Below are 10,842 nucleotides of genomic sequence, written 5' to 3' on the forward strand. Positions count from 1 at the left end.
CCATCATCCAAAAAACAAAGCATAAATCCTCCTCGAAGGTCCTCTCGCCTTTCTGTAAAAGAAGTAGCTGCCATTATAGAATTGTTACCAACTACATGGTGGCAACAAGAGTATGATCAGAAGGTAAACCAAGGTAACACTTGGCCCAAAAACGTCAAGTCAAACCTAGCTGCTAAGAGTCCTAGTCTGTGTGAGTTAAACTTCAGAGTCCCGCCAAAATATGAACTCCCTTCAAAGTTTCTCCAATGCTTTCTAGTTCATGACAAAGCTTGAGAGATTCAATAAGAAGAGCAGGGAATACCTGATCCAGCATCTAACTGCACCCAGGGCTGCTGAATATCCATGTATTTCACATGTACCTTCATTCTTCTGCTTCTCACCACCTGGCTTACTATCCTTTCAGCCCTCTGTCATGAACCCCTAAGCCACTAAAGTTCTCCAACACTATATATGCTCTTCCTTACCAACACTATTAGACAACTCAATATGGTATCTCCTTTGTGAGAAGTCTGAGATAACCTTAGGACAAACTGATCAAGCATACATGGTATAGACACAGTGGTGGCAGCTGTTTCCTGAAAGATGAATTACTATGCCTATGTATAAATATACCCAGGCTAACTACAGCTTCTGGCCTATCTGTATTCATCATCATATGTCCTAACTATGGGTCCTCAAAAGGACTCCTCAGTCCAGCAGTGAGAAGACACAGGGGCAAGGAGAGTTACTTGGTTTCTAGCTGACATGCCTGATTGGAAGAAGGAATGTCCTTTCAGAGTAAGATCCACAGCTGCTGTGGCAGGGCTTCCTGGTCAACAGAAAGGGAATACAACAGACTGTAACTGCAATTCTAGGGAGCAGAACACCCTCTTTAAACAGCTTAGACCCACTGTTAAGTGTTGTTGATTATGTGCTAAAATTATCTATAGGGCCTATGGGAACTAATATAAGGGCCTAGAAAGTAACTTAGGTAGTGTTCTCAGAATGCCAATAATCCTTGGGAATTTTTCAGATGTATTCTGCAGCAGCAAGTAGTTACTCATAGTCTGGGTTCAGGCATGCCACAGACAATGGAGAAGAGATTCTAAAATAATAAAGGGGCTATACTAGTTTCCAGGGTGCCTTTCCACCCAACAATGAGAACTCGGTGAGCATAGAATTAGCCTTGGAATCAAGGAAGTACAGAGACAAAGGAGAGAAGGACATGAGGCAGAGGTAGAGGCAGGGAACCTAAACAATCCAAGCAAGGAACCACTAACACCAATCTCCCCAGAATAGATGCTGTTCATAGTCCACTACTTACCACAAGAATAAAAGCAGCATTTCTACTAAGAGGAAGGAGACCTGTATAAGGGACAAGCCCAAAGCTTGTCCAAAGCTCAAAGTTTGGAACCTAGTCCCTGAGGATTTTTTAATCTCCCACAAGCTGCAGTTGACCAACTTTGTACAATTACCTAAACTAATCTCAGTTAAAATGTTTTGTCCCTCAGGCTAAAAATTCAAGTGAGTCATGATTGCCCTCTGCTAGACAGACTAGTTAATATAATTTAAAATGCTCTTTCAGAAGGGATATAAACCACTGAGATTTTCAAGTATCAGTCTGTTCACTAGAAAATCCAAGAGATATGGCAAGCAACTGCAAGAAAGTGCACAGTAGTTTCAACATTTCCATCTGGAGGATGTCAAGTGTCATAGAGACTCAAACTGGTCAGATACAGGGCATGGTAAAAGCAGTGTTCTAAATGTAGCCAAGAACCATACATTATGGCCATGAAAGGTACATAAAGACTCTGCTTTGAGGGCTATTGTAGAAACTGGTTTAAGTCAAATACATCTGAAAAATTCCCAAGGATTATTGGCATTCTGAGAACACTACCTAAGTTACTTTCTAGGCCCTTATATTAGTTCCCATAGGCCCTATAGATAATTTTAGCACATAATCAACAACACTTAACAGTGGGTCTAAGAACCTTTTCTGGCTCAAGGACTTCAGTTCAAAGCTTTTTCGTGCAGTTTACAAGGCAAAGAAATCCTACTGGGTGGATTCTCCAAGCCAGATAGTGACCACATCAAGTGATGGCTAATGGTGTCCAGGTCCATGGTCACATGCAGTACTGCCTTAGGGCCAAAAAAATCCTCACTTACACAGCAGCAACTTCAAACTCTGTAAATAGGCTCTGTGGCATCTCCATCTGACTATAATGATTATGTCAATTGCTGGTTTATTCCATGATAGTAACTGAGCACCTATGTGCCTGGCTCTGTGATGAGGACAAAAGCAGTGAACAATGCAGATGTGACCACTGTCTTCATGGAGCTTAAAGTCTTAATGAATTCTACTCTCTGCAGTGAATGAAGGAGGAAGGACAGGAGGGTTTAACCTGAAGAAGGCTGAGAAAACTATCACCTAGAGTAAAGTAGTGTGCACAGAATCACCTGAAGAGCTTGTAAAAATACAGATTTTAAGCACCACACCAAACAGTCTGATTATGTAGTCTGATCCAAGGTAGAGGCTGAGAATTTGCATTTCTAACAATCTCCATCTGATGTTGTCCATGGGTGGACCATCCTTTAAGAACTGAGCTAGAGCAGACAAGGAGAACCAGAAGGCTTTCCTGCTCAAAACCATCTTGATAGACATTACACCAGAGATTCATTTCTAATACCTGATATTTAATCAGTCAACTGAATAATAGCTGAAGCCATGGAAAAGACTGGGATGAAGGGAGAATTTCGGATGAAGGAGTCTTTAAGCAGTTGAGGTTGTATATTCTCCTTTCTATCATACATGCTGACAGCAAGACAGAGAAGGCAAAGTCAGACTGCCTTCTTTGCAGCTGTGTTTCAGATCCTAGTGGCAGGTATGTGAGACTGTCAGAACTAGTTTTGAAGGCTGAATATCTAAACTTCCTCCAACATGGCCAACTCCGGCTTGTCTAAGCCTGACATTTCACCATCCAACTCCCACGGAGAAGAACAGGAAAAGCAAAGAAGTGGGAGAAAAGATGTAAAATGCAGCTGAGTCAAAAGTCAGAGGTTATAAAATAGTGGTCTCCCTAGCAGAGGCTGTAATAAAATGATATCTAAATTCTTCATCATATTCTGCAATCTGTTTGAGTGATATTAATTTCTATTTCATTGCTCTGGCTAATAGATTCATTAACCATTACTCTGGCATCACAAAAGAGATCTTTCTTAAAGGAGGTGGCATTATCTATCCCCAGGAAATTGAGAAAATGAATAAAAACACAAGGTCTACTTATGAAAATCACACAGTGGTCTGGCCCTAACTATTAAGAATTATTTGTATAAATCAAGACCTCACACTTTGATAGGCTGGCTTCTTTTTCACCTGTCTTAGGCTTAAATACATTTTTTAAAAAATGCAACTTTGGGGCCAGCAGATAGTATAGCAATTATGTAGTTAAACTCCCATATAGCAGACTGCGGTTTAAATCCTGGAACCAGGGGCTTGAAACTCACAATGGGCGTGTATCCATGCATGCCTAAGATCCCAGGAGGAGAAAAGAGGAGAAGGGATTGCGGGTGGCCATCCCCCCTGGGGGAGAGGGGGATTTCTCATGTTCCCTCTCACTGTCTCTGTCTCTCTTTCCCCGGTGCACAAATGCATGCTAAGGCAAAAACTTCTTAAAAAAGCAACTTGTGGCAACTTCAGACTACATCTGATATATGGGAAATTTCCAAGTTCAGTATCAATAAGTTTCACATAGGAGGTAAGAAAATACTTTTCTTTGTGTACTAATAAGTCCTTAATAGTTATTACTGATTTCATTGCTTTTTTGTGCTAAAAGCATTAATGAGGCACTGAGGTAGAAAAGTATAAAATTAAGGATGCTTCTACCAAGACTCCTAGTCTCAAGGTACCTGGAGAAAACCAAGTCTTTTCCAAAATGCTACAGTGCTTAGTTCTTCTATCACACCATTTAATCCTTAACTGCTTTGACTGTTCCCTCAAGATCTAGTTATGCCTTCTAATCATCTGTACTATGCTAATTGTCTCTCCAATTATAGAATAAGTTCTTAGAGCAAAGGCCCTATTTCATCCTCTATGGAGTTTCTCCAAAACACAACAGGAGCAGGACAAAGCACAGGATAGATGAATGCTGGGTCTTTTTCATTTAAGTTAAAATCCAATTATTCTGCTGAATTCTGAGCATCAAGAACAAAATCTCCTTACTGAAAATCACTCACCAAAAGTGGCAAAGGTGGTAGGAATAAGCAGAGGCAATCTTTTTAAAAATTTCTTCAAAATAGACTCAGCTATCAGGATTCGTCTCTTTGACATCACTTAGAGGCCTGTCCTCTGTTTATCATTTGTGCAGTGATTAAAACAGCCACTTCTTTCAGAGATAGCCGTTTTCTACTACTCAGATGAAAGATGCTGTAGTTTGGAAAAGCACCTTCATTGGCATGATGGGTTTAGTAACTGTCTTCTAACGTTCTTTTGCTGTGCTCCTTTCTCCTGTTAATTTCTTCTAAAAATAAATGGAACCTTCTTTTCACAACACTGGATAGAAACCTTTCAGAATTTAAGTAGCATAACTTATAGCTGTTCCAAATAAATTCTTTGCTCTAAACTGTATCAGGCATGAGAAATTCATCACATCTGGAGGATATTCTTTATAGAGGTTCTGAAAATTACTATTTAGTTGTGGCTTGTTCTCATTTATTAAATGAGTCTATGAAGAAGGGTCATTTGATAACTTATATTCCCACATGAATATCCAGGGTTCTCAGAAGCTAGTCAACTTTATTCAAAATATTATTGCAGAGATCAGCAGATTACCAAGTAGTCAACCACAGTTCAAGTCCTGGCCCCAGTGGCTTAAATCTCACGTCAGGCGTGTGTGCGTGTGTGTCCAAAATCCCAAGAGAATGGAGGAAAGGGGACTGCACCAAGGTCATCCCCCCTGAGGGGTGATTTCTCACTTTCTGTCTCTCTTTGTCTCTCCGGAAAGCTCATGCTCCCTATAGCAAAAGTCTCTCTTAAAAAAAAAAAAAAAAATAGATATAATCCCAAACTATTTGATGACTTCAGAAAAATAAAACACAGACAACAACCAAAAAAATCCTATCATACTGGCTAAACTGTATTTAAAAGCTGACTTCTGGGACCAGTAGATGGTGTAATGGCTATGTCACAGGACTCCCATGTAGTTGACCCAGACCAGGTGGCTTAAACTGACGCCGGGTGCGTATGCGTGTGTGCCCAAGATCCCAAAAGGAGAATGGAGAAGGGATTACAGCGTAGCCATCCCCCCTGAGGGGTGATTTCTCGCTTTCTATCTCTCTGTCTCTGTCTTTCTGGCACGTGCACATGCCCTATAGCAAAAACCTCTCCAAAAAAAAAAAAAAAAAAAGCTAACTTCATCTATTCTGCTTCCAGATGTGTGGTATTTAAATGACCAAGAAAAGGTAATGGACAAATACTGAGCAGGCAGAAAGCAAACTATTAGACAAATTGAGAAAAGGTCAATGACTAAGTATTCTTCCACTGTTTCATCCACTCTAGGAAAAAAAGAGAGCTTTCCATAAAACAACCTAGCCAATTTCAAATAAGCTAAACAGCAGAGGCTGTTTAATAGCTTTAAATTCCAAGCCAAATAGTTTTCCTTCTTACCTGACACCTCTGAGAACGTCTCTGCAAATCTCAATGCCAGTCAAGTTACCAGCTGTTTTCTACAACATCAGCAACTCTGCAAAGCTGGCACTATTGCTTAGAGGGTGTAGAGAGAAAAAACGGTCCCTAACAAAATTTTTCCTTGGTTGTAAATACCACATACCTGAATATGCCTGCTAACTTGATCATTTTACTGCTGAACTTCATCGCACCCATACATCTCCTGGTGGCTATTTACAGAGACTTAGATATCCCATGTTAGTTTCTTTAAGTCAATATTCTTGGTTTCTATGTAATGGGCTGCCATTTCTACCTATGATCTGGAGTAATCATGTCTAAGCCTCCAGAAAACAGTTATTTTCCCACTCATTTTTTCTTAGGCACAGTAATAAATGCCTTAAGCGGAACTGGGCATTAAAGACCTAAAATCTGTCTTACCTGCAAAAATATCTATTCTGGTGGCATCAGCATCTCTGAAAAATTAAAAGAAAAAAATCAAAGTCAAAATGAGAACATTAAATATCAACCATCAAAATGCATCGTGTTTTGAGTAGAATGCATAGTTATTTTGAATGTTTTCAGGAAGCCATATAAAAATTTTATAAACTTTAAAGATTTACTAGGCAACATAATTTTTCTTTCATATCTGTGACACTACAAAGTATTTAAGATAATCACATGACACTTTGGGCCTAGGGCCTTTATTTTTTTATTTTATTTTATTTTATTTGAGAGGTTTTTGCTATAGGGCGCGTGCGCTCGCCAGACAGACAGAGACTGAGAGACAGAAAGTGAGAAATCACCCCCCAGGGGGGATAGCTGCGCCGCAATCCCTTCTCCATTCTCCTCTCAGGATCTTGGGCACGCACGCACACACACCCGGCGTGAGTTTTAAGCCACCGGGTCTAGGACTCGAACCACTGTCGACTACATGGGAGTCTAGCAACATAGCCATTATGCCAACTGCTGGTCCCAGACCTTTATTTTTAATGCAGATTTCATGGCGAAAACATCTAGAGGCGAAGACTATTTCCTTTTATACACTAAGAAGTTACTTAAATATGTGCTTCTCTCGCTCATTTGACTGCATTATAAAAAGGTACTCCAATAACTTGCTTTCTTCCTCGCCAAGACTTTAAGAAAACAATAATCTGCTACAAAACCTGTGAAAAGTCAGGTCTCACGGTGTATGCGTTGCAGTCAGCAGACTGATTCTATAATCTATCCTCTCTAACCTTGAAACAAAGTTCAGACAATCAACTAGACTCTAGCCATTGGCTAAAATCATATAAACTTTAGTCATCAATAAAAGCTCCCATAAAGGCCTGAAAGTAATGTAGTCCAATTCTGCCAAATGCAGGCAAGGAAAATGAAGCAGTTTCATTGGTTTTAAATGAAAAAAAAAAACAAAAACAAAAAACAAACAAACAAAAAAAGACTCAATATGTATACAGCTCTACAAGTACCTATTCTCAAAGATTTAAGGACATTTTAAGAATATGAGAGAGATTGGCAAAATTTGTGTATGCATGGGAACACATACACTCCTAAGACTCTCCAGTTTATCATATGACACACAAAAAAGGCAGCCCGCCAGGACCCACCATGGTAATAATGACCCAAAAAGTTTCTACTCCCAAGCATATATTGTATACATACCTTGCATTATCAACCAGTTCAGCAAGAGCACCAAACAAGAATTCATGGGTGGTTCTGAAATGATAAATACTAAGAGTCAGCAAAAGACATGTGAATTGAAGTATGACTCCTAATAAAAAGTCAAGGTAATAAAATACTAAAACATGCTTTGGAAAAAAAATCTAAAAATCACCATCTCTATTACTAACTTACACTTGTGAAATTAACACTTCTCTACAACTCAAGTCTTTCCAGAGCTAATTCCCTTCAAGTGTTAAATCTATCATGTCCTACTATCTATTCAGAAATGTTTACTCTCCCTATTTCATGTTGAGAAACCAAAACTGAAGCATTAAAAAAATTCTAGATGAGGGACCAGCAGTTAGCATAATGGCTATGTCGCAGGACTCCCACGTAGTTGACCGAGGTTCGCGTCTCGGACCCGGTGACTTAAACTCACGCCGGGCGTGTGCGCGTGCGTGCCCAAGATCCCGAGAGGAGAATGGAGGAGAAGGGATTGCAGCGTGGCCATCCCCCTGGGTGGTGGGGGGGTGATTTCTCGCTTTCTCTCTGTCTTTCTGTCTGGCGAGCACACGCACCCTATAGCAAAAACCTCTAAAAAAAAAAAGAAGTCTAGATGTACTAACTGCTAAAAGTTAACTAAAAGTTTCCACTGTTCATATTCTACCTAGAAAACTGTATTTTATTTTTCACTGCCTTCACCAGCTGTCAGTTTCTATACATCTTAGAGGAGGAATTTTAAATATATTTTTTATAGATAAATATCATCTTCATTTAGTTCTGAACAACATGGTAACTGTGTATTCACCCAACTCAAACTCTGAGTAGCCTCCCAGAGGAGATGACTACTAGCTCCCCTCCTTGAAGAATTTAACTGTAATGGGGCCCTAGAAGACCACACTAAGCTCTTGTCCTCCTAGAAGGAATTGTTGAAGAGGGTTTTAGATTCTTTAAAGTGGAGTTCTGTGTTTAGTCAAATTCTAAGTCAAGAAATGAGTTATTTTCTCTTTTCTCTCCCTCTTTCATATGAAAAATGTTTGCTATAAATTGCACAAAAGTATATGGATTTCCTTTTTTTCAGTAGTAGATCACAGACAGATGTTGATAAAGCCAAATGTTAACAAGGTATCCATTAACCATACTCAATTTACTTTTTAAATTTGTGCTGTTTCATATAATAGTCCTCATTAGATAAACAAGAAGTAGAATGTGTCGATATAGAACCACCTAAAAAAAGTTTGACTTTTCATTTGAGGAAAAAACCATTAACTCACACAATATATTATCATCCAATTTTCAAATTATACCAATATCTAAATTATAACTATAGCTTTTTCTTTTTTGAAAACTTTTACCGAATAGCCAAAATTAGCTTTTTTTTTAAATTTAGAATGAAATGCATCAATGTTAAATTTCTAATTTCTCATCACTTACTATATTGTTTTAAACAAAATGACCAGGAACATTGTTTTTTGTTGTGATTTTTCCCCCCTCAAGTAACTTCATATTTTCACAAATACAAAGGTAGAGTAAAATAAAAACAACTGGTTCTTGAAAGTTTAGGAAACTTTGTCCCACAAGATCAGTGAATATATGCCGCTAATCCAAAAGCAGCACCAATAAATATGTTGTTAACAAAAATCAGACATTGTAATGCCAATTCACTTAGAAAATGGAGCACAAATGTTAATGGCTAATATCCAAATCTTAATTATTTTACATAGAAACACCAAACTTATAAAAGAAAACCTGCACAAAACAGCCATATCTTTAAGTATTAAAAATATTTAAGTCACTAGAACTGTCATTTTAAATTATCAACTGAATAAACAAAAGGTGTTCAGGAAATTATTCCACTAAATAAACAGGAAGATAAGCTGGAAAATTAAGGTGCCTTACCAAAGTAATGTAAGTTAAAGTGACTCTAACAAGCTTTCAACAAGTCATCTTCCTATCTAATAAGTGACTTAAAAACTTACAACATGGGGCCAGCAGATGGTGTAGCAGTTACATCACTGGACTACCACATGGCCAACTGTGGTTCAATCCCTGGATCCAATGGCTTCAAAATCATACCAGGTGCATGTACATGAATGCCCAAGATCAGGGAATGAGAACAGAGAAGGGATTATGGTGTGGCCAACCTCCCAGCGGGTGATTTCTAACTTTCCTTCTCACTTGTCTCTGTCTCTCTCCAGTGAGCACACACACCCTAAGGCAAAAACCTCTACTGAATTTGTTTTTATACTCTAGGGTTTTCTTTGTTTTGGGATTTTTGCCATAGGGTGTGTGTTTGCCAGAGACAGAAAGAGAAAAGTGAAAAATCACCCCCATAGCCATGCCACAATCCCTTCTCTTCCAGTTTCCTCTTGGGATTTTGGGCACACACACACACACACACACACACACACACACACACACCTGCACCCTGCATGATTTTCAAGCCACTGGGTCCAGGACTAGAACCAGTCTGCTATGTGGGATCTAGTACATTAATTCCATGCTACCTGCTAGCCCTAGTTTTTGTTTGTTTGATTTTTTTTTTTTACCTTGAAGACTGTTACACAGAAATATAAAACAGAACCAGTCATTGTGGTATAAGCAGTAGGGTGTCACCATGCAAGGCTCAGGCCACATGGGAGGTCTGGGTTCAAAACCTGAACCAACTTAGACAAGCCAGGAATGATGGCATGCACCTGTGATCCCAGGTAACTGAAAGGTTGGGGCAGAGGATCACAAAGGCAAGACTGTGTTAAAAATTCCTAACTCTAATATCTATCTCCCTTCCTTTTCCCCTGCATACACACTATTTCTCTGTCTGTGTGTATGCACGTGCACATGTCTGCATACAGCCCTAAAGTGCAGTGATTTAAGTGCTGTTCATAGAAAGCCAGATTCCACATGGCTCACTTGGTTGCTGGACCTGGACCTGGTGGCTTGAAAAACATATATTTATGGAATTCCCTCCGGGGGGGGGGGGGGGAGGGAAGAGCACATCCATAGTAAGAATGAGACCATAATTAACTTTGAAATAAATAAGTTAAAGAATGAAGTTTCTGGGGGCCTGCAGGTGGCATAGTAGGTTACATCTCTGGACTCCCATCTGGCCAACCAGGTTCAAGTCCCAGACCCAATGGCTTCAAACTCACAGTGTATGTGTATGTGTTAGTGTCCAAGATCCCAGGAGGAGAATGGAGAAGGGACTGTGGCATGGTTATCCCCTCTGGGGAGTAACTTCTCACTTTCCCTCTCACTGTCTCTCTCTCTGGCGAGTGCACTCACCATAAGGCAAAAATCTCTTTGAAGAAGAAAAAAAAAGGGATTAAATTTCTGGTCTTTCTGGTAGTCAGAAGGGTGAATATGAATAACATGGAAAACTAATTACATGGAAAATCTGACACTCTTTGCCCTAAGAACAAGAAAATCAATATCAGAAATCATTGTTTCTCTGCAATACATATTTCTTTTTTTTCTTTTCTTGGAGTTTTTTTGCTATAGGGTGCGTGCACTCGCCAGAAAGACAGAGAGAGACAGAGAGACAG

General features: G+C 39.4%; 1 long non-coding RNA gene across 1 annotated transcript in view; it reads right to left on the bottom strand.

The window, feature by feature from the left end:
• Positions 1-10,842, bottom strand: part of LOC106734814 (uncharacterized) — a 20,746-nt gene continuing 9,904 nt past the window's right edge. Inside the window, exons 2-4 of the long non-coding RNA XR_001370366.2 lie at positions 7,301-7,354; positions 6,080-6,114; positions 1-52 (exon numbers count right to left, since the gene is read on the bottom strand). This is a non-coding gene — a long non-coding RNA (uncharacterized LOC106734814). The remainder of the gene's footprint in view (positions 53-6,079; positions 6,115-7,300; positions 7,355-10,842) is intronic.

This window comes from Tupaia chinensis, unplaced genomic scaffold (assembly GCF_000334495.1).
Source record: "Tupaia chinensis unplaced genomic scaffold, TupChi_1.0 Scaffold000226_1, whole genome shotgun sequence".
NCBI classification, from domain to species: Eukaryota; Metazoa; Chordata; class Mammalia; order Scandentia; family Tupaiidae; genus Tupaia; species Tupaia belangeri.